This window comes from Acanthaster planci, linkage group LG17 (assembly GCF_054643075.1).
Source record: "Acanthaster planci isolate LZ-2023a linkage group LG17, COTS_SCS, whole genome shotgun sequence".
In the NCBI taxonomy this organism is placed as follows: Eukaryota; Metazoa; Echinodermata; class Asteroidea; order Valvatida; family Acanthasteridae; genus Acanthaster; species Acanthaster planci.
In genome coordinates, this window is record NC_141793.1 from 6645100 (window position 1) to 6657388 (window position 12289).

Sequence of the window (12289 nt, forward strand, 5' to 3'; positions counted from 1 at the left end):
ACATACCATTAGAGAACAAGGCAATAGTCAAAACCTGTTGAAGCAATCTTCATGGGGATTAATCCCCCCCCCCAAGTGTGTTATCAGTATTATTTTACCAACTGTACACTGCTGAGACTACTGACATACTGAGTACTGCCTTTATGTTTTTGGTGAACAAATAACACACTTTACTATAGGAGAATGGACATTTTGACAGACAAATGCTTTTATGAACACTTTCCAGATATACTGGTATTATAGTGAGATATATCAAGATTGTGTCTACAACATACATGCACATGCACAAGTAAACAGTGCTCTGTGGACTGTGTTTCTAGTCAAAAATTGTCTGGCTTTTACCAAACACCCAGGGGAGAGATTGGAGTAAATGGGTTGGCCAACTGGGAAGTTGAGACAAAGATTTACAGGGGGATAGGGGAACTTATGAAGGACTGCCTGTGGGAAGAATTAGTCCCCCTGAATTGGTGATGATGGGCCAGATGGAGACATTACTGGAATTCTGCAGAGAAAGGGGTAACAAACAACCTGGAGAGAAATATCAATGTCTAATAAATTATCATGAGCAAGTTGGTATCTGGTTTATTGTAGCTGTGAGGTCGTTTCAAGAAAACAGATGGGGTATCCAAATAACAGTCAAGTTCAAAAAGGAAAGGGGGCAAAATCAGAAGACCTACTTATGTGTACAAATCAAGATTGACCTTATGCCTTCCAGCATACCACTTAATTAATAGGGCCTACAACTTTCTACATGACCACGCTGAACAGGTGGGGGGGGGCTTGGAAGTTGGAATATTTTTAATTTTGAGGACCTGAGAAAATGTCCCTTCCCCAACACAGTATTTTGTTTAGATGCTGAGACGCTATTTTCAGTGTGTGTAAACCTGTGTTCCATTGAACCTTCTGCGTAAAAACATGAAATACAATATGTTCAGAGAACTGACATCACTGTTAATTTTACTCCATGATCATAGAAACTTGCCATTTTTTTACTAAAAAGTCAGGTTAGTATGTATGTAAGGGGAGTCAGGGTGGCATGGGGGAGTCAGGGTGGCATGGGGGAGTCTAGCTGGTATACTTCCCTTTTCCTTATCTTCTGTCTCTGCAATCAGGTTCAATTCCTGGTTCTGCCCACAAGTGGATTGAGTTTTCAGTTCCTGATTCTGTGGAGTGTGGGTTTTATCCAAAATGCTCCTCTGGGGTTTTCCTCCAAACTCTAAACCTGTGACTGCTTCTCATTGTTTCTTCTCTACAGGTTTCATCAGGCTTAAAAGCTACAGTGCTTAGTGAACTTTAGAGGAATCCTTGATGTTGTTGCCAGATATATGTTATACTAATACCAGGCCGCACAAGTTTTACAGTCTCCCCCATTAATCCAGTGGCAACAACTCTGTGCTGTAGTTATTTCCAGACAATTCCATGCATTAGCTGACGATTTCCAGTATCCCCTCAGCTAAGGCAGAGTGCACATTGCATGGACAGTCTGGATTTATGCAGCAGTCTTGGATGGCACAAATTAAGCCTGCAGAATTTGTCATATCTAGGGAATGCAACCATTAAGGCTGGGTTAACAGCCCACCAGCCAAATGTAGCTACATGCACAGTATGCACTACAGACAGGGCACTGAAAAGAAAATGAGAATACATCACCGAAAAATCCCATCATCACAAGACAATCACTCAAGACAACCAATGTAAATGTACATCATTTAATAAATATACCGGAAGCATTCACGAGTACACAGTACACATATTTCTACATATGCTTGTCATTATATACTTTTTGCTGGTTCTTATCCTGGTTGGCTGAAACAAAATGGGGTTCACTAATACATGACAGGCTAGTACATGTACATCAAATCCGCATTGTTGTGAACTAGAGGTATTGCAAGACATAAAGTGTGTGTACATGTAACTTCCAGATGCAAAATTTCTGACTGGTTACAGCACCCTCACAAGGTACAAACAGTGAACAGCAACTCACAAGTTGAATCTAAGGAAATAAAAACATTCCTTTGGTTGGTAATTGCTTGTTCAATTGTTATGGGTTAATGGTTGAATTGAACAGTTCAATTATAAAACCCTGAAAAGACCTCCAGGAAACAGGACCCAAGTTCTTCTAGTCACAGTGGATACATACCCGTACAGTGAAACTGCCCTAATGACCTTATTGTCAGTCATTATGTGAAGGCATAATGAAACATGATATACAATATGTACACATGTCTACATGTACATACCGGTAAATAAATGTAGGCTACACCTGTTTCAAACTGGTCAACTTGAATTTATCAACATAAATTGTCAGATGGGTTTGCTACATTGGTTTCAACAACTGAGGTCTATATTTGTGTAATGAATATAGCATTTTGTTTGAGCCCCAAAGCTTTTTTCTTCTTTATTAATAATGTGTATTATTATTTTCTTATATAGATCTTATAATTGGCTAAAGAAGATATTTACTTACATGTAATTAAAAGAAAAATACAAAAAGTGATAGAGTGCATAAGGGACCCCACTGTGAAGCAATTAATTCAAATAACTCAAGATTTGAATTTATCTCCTCAAAATAAGCAGTTTAATTTTCTTATTTTATTGATCCTATTGGTGTATTTTATAATCTAAATTTCACTTTCACAAGTTTTCATATCAGCCTTATCCAAAAGTGTTTCATCAAGTCATCATTAACCCTATCAGTCCTCAGTCCTCCAACAGGTGAAGGATTGAGGACTGTTAGGGTTAATGAATTTACCTTCAAGCAAACTTGAATTCTCAAGGTACAAATTAAAAGATACAGTCCTATCGTGTATTTCTTTAACTGAGACAGTGTTTGCCTGTGGGCCGAGCTTCATCGAACACAACATGGTCTATTGCAAGCGTGCGATGCTGCATGTACGGTGTGCAATGGACATGTACTATGTACACTGTACATGTTAGCGTTCTGCTGACGACATCATATCAGCCTGGGAGTGCGAACGGCCAAAAGGGGATTTTTTGTGGGTGGGGAAATGCAGGATGTTTTTCTTCATTTTGGGGTCACGATTAATAGGGAAAACATTGAATTTATGATGTTTTTGAATTGGTTACGTATTTATTGTTATTTTGAAATACTTTACTTACTAAATGTTTTCCATTTCCGATAACCTTTAAATAGATGCGCACTCATTACATTACGTTTCAAGGCTCCCTGACTGTTTTCAGGATGGCATGAGTAAAGAAGACTGATGATAAAAATCTACCAAACTGTTCTGCAGTTCATTCAGCACAGAATTGATGCTAAGAAAACCAAAAAATACCTAAAAATACTCCACAGACTGACAACTTTGCAGCAAAAGCCTTGAAATTGGATCTGTCAGAAAATGAAAAACCAAAAATCTTTGAGAATCTTGAGCCTGGCGCACTGAACAGCATACTGAGGCACTTTATCTTGATGCATGGTCAACTGAAATACGCTCTACAAAGCAGGAACTCTTGAGCAATGAAGGCACCACCGTTCAACAAGAAATTTGACATCATCATGGAACATGGCATAATAAAGTATGCCCGTATCTTGTATACCAATCAGTCTCATAGTATACTGGACACAGATACAGATACATGTACATGTATACTAGATTATTCCATGTTCCACTCATGATCGAGTAAATGTGTGTGGAAAATCTTTATTTCTTGTCAGTGCATGGGCATGCACTGCCTATGCAAAATGCATATGAGCTAGAAAAAAGTGATCATGGCTGATTTGGAAAGCTATGTTTTTGTTGTGGTCAAATAGCCACCACAAGGATGAGCCAGGATTGGAATGCTACCAGCAGTGCATGGGCTACAAATGGATGAGCAGGAATGCCTGGACTTCAGTCTGTCTGATCAATGATGGCATGCACACTGTATCCCATTGTGACATGATGAAGTACATGTACATGAACATACATACGTTGAGAGAGATAACCCATGGAAGAGTTGGGTGATCGCTTGTTTCTGTTTCACTGATGGTTTCTTTCATACTGTGCGAATGAAACTTTTATACAGAGATATCATAGAGGCATTTGGAGTTATGGCGGTATTCATGAAAGTAATATCCTATTTTCTTGACTGGGTTAAAGTATAACTACGAAGTACAGGTAAACAAAGCTTGAGTTATAAATGGAAATCCAATTTTGAGTTAACAAGAATTTACTGTATGCTTATCAATAATGGTACCGTAGGTCAGCAGGCACTTTTCGCATAATATTACAAGGTGCAATTTGCAATCTTTAAAAAATCCTGAACGCTGAATAAAGTTCTCATAACTCTTCATGAAGTACATGTAAATGTAATTTGTTTTGGTGTATTGTTAACCAGTAGCAAGAATAATCCATTCTTATCACAATCATTGCACTATTTCCCCAAAGCATATGGAGGTAAGGTTTCTTTCTCCCTGCCCAAAGCAAGTCTCCCATGCTCTGAAAGTCCCTAACCCTCTTGCCAGCCATCCTGGAAACATGGCACCATCAAAACTTGGCACTTTGCATATCTTCCCACATGTACACATGTACATGTAGTGTGCAAAAATATCCCCCCCAGCAAATTCATCCCTAACTAGCTATGGTCCATGTCTGGGTAACCTGATACTGCTAATGGACGACTTCACTTCAAAGTGAATGATATTGTAGTTTGTACTTTAGCAATCACCATGGGTACCAATGTGGATTTTTCTGGGGGATATTTTGGTTGATGGTAGCTAAAGCATTAGAGAATGCTGTTTGGACAAGGGATACAGAAAACTGCCACAGGTATGGGGTAACAGTAAGTATTCACAGGCCAAAATGGTCAGGGACTTGTAAGAAAATGAACACATACATGTACTGTACATTGTGCATGTACATGTATAGACAGGCACTACACTTTCTACACTGTAACATGCATAATATCTAAGGGCAAATAATGTGAGGGTGGGAAGGATGTGTACATTTACTTGTACCCCCTCCCCATTTCTTAACCATGGCTGTATGAGACTATAATTGCTCCCCCTCCCAGACTGTCCTAAAAAGGAGATATGGAACAAGTAACTCCTGGAACATATACATGTATGTTTCTTACCAGAAAGTCAGACCACTTTCTGATTTCACAGTAGGTACTGGACTTACATGTGCCTTCAAACTGTCACACCTCATAGCTTCAACTCATATACAGGCCGTTCAAGATTAGTTGAAAAGATTTCCAAAATTGTTGGCCTTCCAAACAAGCTCCCCCCCCCACAAAAAATTGGATCTGGATCTGCCCTTGGACTCAGTACTCACTGTACTCAGAGGGGCTACTCTCATGGTCTTGGATGGGTGAACTCCTATACTGTAGCCTACATGTACAAGTAGATTGACAGCTTTCTCTAGTAATTTATATTCAGAACATACCATCTAATTGTACTTGTAAACGTGAAGTGTACTAACATAAATACCTCAGAATAATCTTGCTGTTTGTTAAATACCTCAGAATAATCTTATATAGTTTGGGGAACTCAGCATGTTGAGAACTGCATGAGAACACGTAATGGAAGAAACACTTGATTTGCATCTAAATTGTACCACACAGCAGGGATAATAAGCACTTTGCAAGTTAAATTCAAATAATATCCGGTACACTGAATTCTTCAAATCCACGCTAAATAACCATAAATTTGAATACTCCACACTAAATATACATGTTCAGTTGCTATACAATGTACCTCATGATTCAAGGCGCACTTTTGCTTAGTTACATGAGAGATGCCTTGCACCAATACAGTGTTTTCAATGGATAAGATGGGCAAACAGGAACCAGTCCATTACAGAGATGGTGGTGCAAAAGCCTGCCCCAATCACGTGATATACATGTAGCAAGAGTGTCCTTAGACTGAGAAATTCAATTTGTTATGCTTATGTGCAAAACTCAGTGTACCACACTGTAATCAAATTTAACTCACAAAAGGCTTATTGTACCTGCCAAGATCTCACACTCAAGGCGTAAAATGGAATGTTACCCTATACTTTGTTAACTTACATGTATTTTGTATTGTTGAGTTATTATGTACATTAAGGCTGTATAAATGTAAGTTTAATCAACATACATGTACACGTACATACACCAAACTTTGAAGTACCTAAACATACTTATGTATAGTCCCTACAACTGAGATGAATGGTAAGTTTAACACTGCTGGAATGCACACCTGTCAACTGAATGTTATCAGTTAAAATTTGACAAGAAGTCAATACAAGTAGGTGTTTATTTTCAAACTTGCTTACTGAGGTCATGCCTTACTATCAACCAGTGAACTCCAGACTTTGATCTTTGAACATGATGTTGTTTTGTTCTAGCTGAGCTTAATCAAATCTACTTTACCGCAGGGTACAGTATATGCTAAAGTAAGGCCCAACTGTAGAGTGTCACAAATCACCTTTTAGATCATACATGTACACATGTGGCGGCCAGAAGTTTTCTTCCAGAGAGCCAATGATACTGTGTGCAACATACACTTACAGAATTTAGGACTTGAATGCTCATGTTTACCCAAGACTGACGATGTTAATTCTTCTACTTGTTACTTCCCCAATTACAGGTGATACTTCTTCCAATATACGTGTACTGGTGGGCCGCTGGCTACATGAATCTCTTTGCACTGAAAGTGGCCAGAGGCACCACTGTACTTTTCTTTATAACACCATTATTTTATGGGGCTTGACTTGGAGTGTTTTTTCATGGTTTAATACATATGGGCAGTACTGTCAAAGAAGTGTCTTTATTATATTCCTTAAGTCAAATAATAAGACTTCCTTCATAACACATACAACATCCATCATTTTTGTACCATTTTTCCTACATGAACTGTTTTATTAGTAGTATAATGCATGTACCTGTACTGTACATGTACATGTAAATTTAGGAATACGGAAAGAGAATCCATACCTTTTGTAGAAATTAATGTTCAACAGGTGTAACTGCACAGTGAAATGGTCCATGACAGGACATGCAAAAGCTACATACATTCTTTTTAACCCTAACCCCCTAGGCTCCTGCACTAAAAAGCATACTGAACCTCACAAAATCCAACAGGTTCATGTACTCGTCTATGTACTAGTACATGCAGGTTAGTGTACCAAACCTGATAAACTCCAACAGAATGAGCCCCTTGGAGTTTGAGTGATATGGTATGGATGGGTCTATGTAGTATAGGATGACTTGCATTGAACAGTACCAAACCTGACAAAATCAAGCATAGTCCAACAATTGGTATAGCAAGTCAGACACTGCACACAATGACTCCTGTGTGTCCCAACTCGCACAGAATCCAACACCATCTCCCTGGGCCTTTCATCCCAAGTCTCACAAAATTCAACAGCAGGTTCCTAAGGTACGGTACCAAACCTGCCAAAACCTGCCAAAACCTGCTGTTGGAGTATGGCAGGTTTTGGGCAGTTAGGGTTAACTGCTTATGATGTCAATTTTGCAGCAAAACCACAAACACATGCAGAATCATTTGCCTAAAATACTTTTTGGAGCAGCGATTCACCAAGCATCAATACTGCTCTTACATGTACATTTGTGTACACCCAGTATATAGCAGTAGCAATGATTGGTCATTTAACACTTGATGCCAGGATTACTTTGTAATGAAGTGGCTCTGGCTTAGGATTTATGTCAACAGATAATCCTAGCTTCTATAAATTACAAGATACCATAGCAACAGTCAATTACTAATTTGGACTTTCTTTAATGCTTTTAATACCAGCTTCATTTTTGCTTTGACTGGGTCCATTTCTTGTTGCCAGGCCCTTAGCTCATGAGACCCCCCACTACGGGACTAAACTACAGTGTACATGTACATGTACTTTCTACAGTGCAGGCTGTATACAGTGGCTAAGTTCAATACACAGTTACCTCCAGCACTCATCCATCCCTTAATCCCTCAGTCAGAATGCATTGACAGGTTCTCTGCAGATAAGTTACAGTTATGTGTACCAGTACATCATAGTACTTAGGTTTACACATTCTCATGCATGAACTACATGTACATGTAGTTAACAAAACAGAGAAAATGTGTTCAGTGCCTAGATTAGGAGTACATGTACATGTACATGTATGCGCATGCATGTGACAGCTCTGGGAGATGACACCGGAGAATCCTAGGTTTAGCTGTAGGATGCTGAATGTGGCACTGGTACATGTACATGTACCTGACTGTACAATTCTTGCTGCTACATGTACATGTATGTTGGGGCCATGGTGTTTTGTACACCAAAGGGAGAAATGACACCCAGGCGAAGCCCAGGTGCCATCTACATGTATCCACAAGGGTGTATAAAACCCATGGACCCCATCAAAACAGGCGCTAATAATTGTTTTGTTATTCACTTATCATGGTAAATTTTACAACTGCAAGGGAACAAAGTGAAATACACACATGTACATGTACTAGTACATTTTACTCTATCAAAATGTATCTCTTTCACTAAAATTTCTTCACCAACAGTGTTTAGTTGAAAAAAGTTTAGTTGAAAGATTGCTGGGTTCCATCATTTGTCTAGAAATTTCCAAGGGAATTTTCCAGAAAGCTATCTACATCTAAGTCTTTTGTGGGTAACATCTGCAGGGTCTCTCTGTTGTGCCTTGCACGATGCAGAACTGCCGTATTTGCACACGCACATACATGTAACATTCCATATTTTACTTTGTGCCAATCAAATTTTTGATCATGTTTTGGGAATGAGAGAAAACCTCTTCTTTAAAACCAACCTGATGTCATCTCCTGAACAGTCAGGTACAGTGACATTACTATGAAACTGGCCCAGTTAAAAATAATAAATGAACAATGTAAATGAAAATGACAGTTGTGACAGATACACATGTACCTGTACACTTCACTGTCCCCCACAGCGCATCTCATGCACATGTAGGTACATGAACTAACATAGTACCAGCATGTCTGTACAACTTTGTCCCAAAGTCACACGTAGAAATGACAATTTCAACCGTACAAGAGATCAAGGTACATAATGTTCCCTGTGGGATTATGCTGGCACTACATGACTATAGCATCTCAGTGAACATCACTCATTTTCTTGAGATCCAGTAAGTATGTGTTTGTGGCACATCATGTGATTCTTGACCAATAAACCACTATGTTGCCAGATAATAATGTTTGGGCATCATTGCCTAAGGTCCGTACAAATGGCAACTAAGATACAGCAGCCAAGCGATTCTGAAACAATGTACAATACATCTAACTGATTCAAAGCCATCAAAAGAACATAATGCAAATCTTGAATTGGAGTTGGCTAGTGAGTAGATGGATATGCAGTACAAATACATTGCTTCATCTTGAAAAATCTCTTGATTCAAGTATGAGGCAGTGGGGAGACTCAAAACTCAAGACTCGATATTTACATGTATTCAAAGATCAAGACACTAAACTTTAGAATCACTTTCAAGAAATTTTGCACAAATAAAGAGAATTTTGAAAAGATAGGAAATTTTACTCCAATCCATCAGATGTACATGTACGTTCATACATGTTCAGGTACATGTACATGTATTGTTACTAATCAGAAAGCCAGGTAATTTCCATTTAAAATACAGCATGAACAAGTACGCTTCCATTGATACATGCATCTCTGTCAAAACAGTAGTATTCCCAATAGTTACCCACACAAACCATAACCAGTGGTGCCAGTGCCACTATACTGGTATACATGTAAAGTCCCCTTGCAGCAGATGCTGTGCATGGGAAGGATGGAAGGAATGTGGAAAGGAAAGAAATCACTGACAGATGAGGAGATAGGATTTAGGACAATGTCCTCTGTAGCTGGCTCATGAAATCAATTACTCATCACTCTAGACACAATTAGTATAAGATACAAGCAAGCTAATTCTGAAAGTTAATGCAGTGTGTACAGATTACATGTATGTATTAACCTCTTTATCACAGTTTGTGAAGTATCTGGTACCACATACCGGTACATGAAACAATGTGAAAAACGTATTTGGCATACTGGTAGCTACATGTATTCTGCCATTTGCCAATGCCATTATGCACTTAGTGTAAATGTCAAAGTTTTTACACTTCATTTATTCTCAGCCGAGCATGCTGAGTTCACATTCTTTGCTACATGAACAAGCAGTACTGAAACGAAATACACCTGTCCTAATTATGAACTACAATGCACTGTGTGTCTGTAGCGCGGGTAACACTGACAGTACTGCTATACATGTACCATGTACAGTAATAGAAAGTATGAAAAGCCCGTGACCTTCATATGTTCACTATGTGTACATGCATGTCAATGTAATGTTCAATGCATTTTAGAAGAGAGCATGACAAATGAATATATGTAGTTCTGTACAATACAAAAGAATTCTACAACGGAAAATATGATTGGAATTCAGTATGAAATGCATGTAGATAAAAACAAAAGAAATGTCAACACAGTATAACGTGTATGTACATGTAGACATGAACCTTGCACTCACCTGAGTGACGAAAGGAACTCACCAACAGCCAATCATTTGAATGATAGTTCAAACTTAACTCTCCAGAAGCACTGAGACTGACCTTAGCAACTGAAGTTAGGATTACCACATTTGTTCCAGGTATGCATACCACATGTACATGTATGTAACATCAGCTGAATTGGAGTCTCTGAGTACACAGACACAACTGTTCCCTAGCCAGAGGCCTTGTGAAACTTGTGTTAGTGTGAGGGTCGGCAAAATATCTAAAGCCTTCTGGACAGTGGGGATCATAAAACGTCTGGCAGACTGCTAGTTATATGAAAAATGATATTGACGAGATTGTGTGCATGACTGTAGTGTAGCTAAGTGGATGGATCTATTGTGAAAGTAGGGGTGTTGAATCTTAGAAGTACTTCGGTGAAAACCAAAATGTGCACACATGTGTTTGATTTGCGTCATGGATCTGGTCATTTTAGTTGATTAAATATCAGCTACAATTCAAAAGCTCAATGTACATTATCTTTTAAGTATAAGTACATTGTATTATGCAAGATTTGAATTTGATTGAGGACCCAATTTGAGCAAGTGTACTGAACATACAGGTAGGTGCATTTCAGTGACCATGAATTTGATCCCCAAAATGGGACATGCTCTGAAACATCCTAAACTTTAAATCAGACACTAAAGCATTCACTGTGTACATGTACACGTACATGCACATGTACATGTACATTAAGAAAATTCAACCCTACAATTATCCACATCAGTGTGCTTCAACCACATGTACAAGATTGTAAGTCTGCTGTGAATAAAGCTTCACAAACTTTTGGACATGTATAGTACATGGACATGTGAAAGTACATGGACATGTGAAAATACATGTACATGTACCATTCTACAAATTTCTATAAACAGGCATCCACAGTACATGTGTAGTGATGAAAACAGAAGCGCCTGTGCTAGCCTTATGTGAAAACAGCCGAGGAGTTTTGATATTTATAATTTTACAGTTATGAATGCACATTAATGACATTATCCCAAACCATACTCTCTGTAGAGTATCCTAAAAACAAAACTCATTAGTTAAAGTACCGGAAGTTCCTGTGTCCCCACCCTTAACAATGTTGAAATAAACTCCACTTGTACCACCCAAAAGGTAAGTGAACATGTTATGCTGTGCATATACACTGTACATGTATACTGATACAGTATGAAGGTGAACTTACTGCTGTGAAGTTTAATAAGACATAGCAGGATACAAGGGGCTACCCACTGAGAGCAAATAGTCCATGGCAACTTCTGTTCATTGCTTAAGTACAAAGTTCTTATAAGCTGACTTTAATTGGGCACATGTGTACATGTACAAAAGAGGATATTTTCACCTTAATTGGGAACAGCACTGATGGACTTGTTTTGAAACAATTTGAGTAAAGGGCTGGATGGATCAAAAGAACGATGACTAACATCAAACATGACTGAAAACAGACGAAAGAAGCATACACACATGGTGAAAAATAAGAACGCTTCAAAAACAAAACAGGGAGCGAGAGAAGACTATCCAGATGCACAACAATTTGCAGGATCCCATTGGACAACTGCTGAAGTTGTGCATTAACTTCCGGTTCCAGGGTTACATGCAAGCAGTGATCAATTCAAGTAACTCCGTACAGTGCATGTGCAGTGGGCAGGGTTCCAGCTGGAAAACTTCAATTATTAGCCAAAGTTGATTTTATAGCCATCCTACAAATTTACGAACGATCATCATGTATTTTTGTAGATTTGTTTGACAATAAAGATAAACAAATAACATGTTATTCGCTCTGATTCT

General features: G+C 38.6%; 1 protein-coding gene across 6 annotated transcripts in view; it reads right to left on the bottom strand.

Annotated features, from left to right (window-relative positions):
• Positions 1-12289, bottom strand: part of LOC110989331 (ly6/PLAUR domain-containing protein 6-like) — an 89614-nt gene that overhangs the window by 31597 nt on the left and 45728 nt on the right. Inside the window, exon 1 of one of the 6 annotated variants that reach the window (XM_087147672.1) lies at positions 10480-10767. The exons of the other annotated variants lie outside the window; for them this stretch is intronic. The gene's annotated coding sequence lies outside the window, so the exon portion shown is untranslated. Of the gene's footprint in view, positions 1-10479; positions 10768-12289 lie in introns of those variants that run through there. 6 annotated transcript variants of the gene reach the window in all.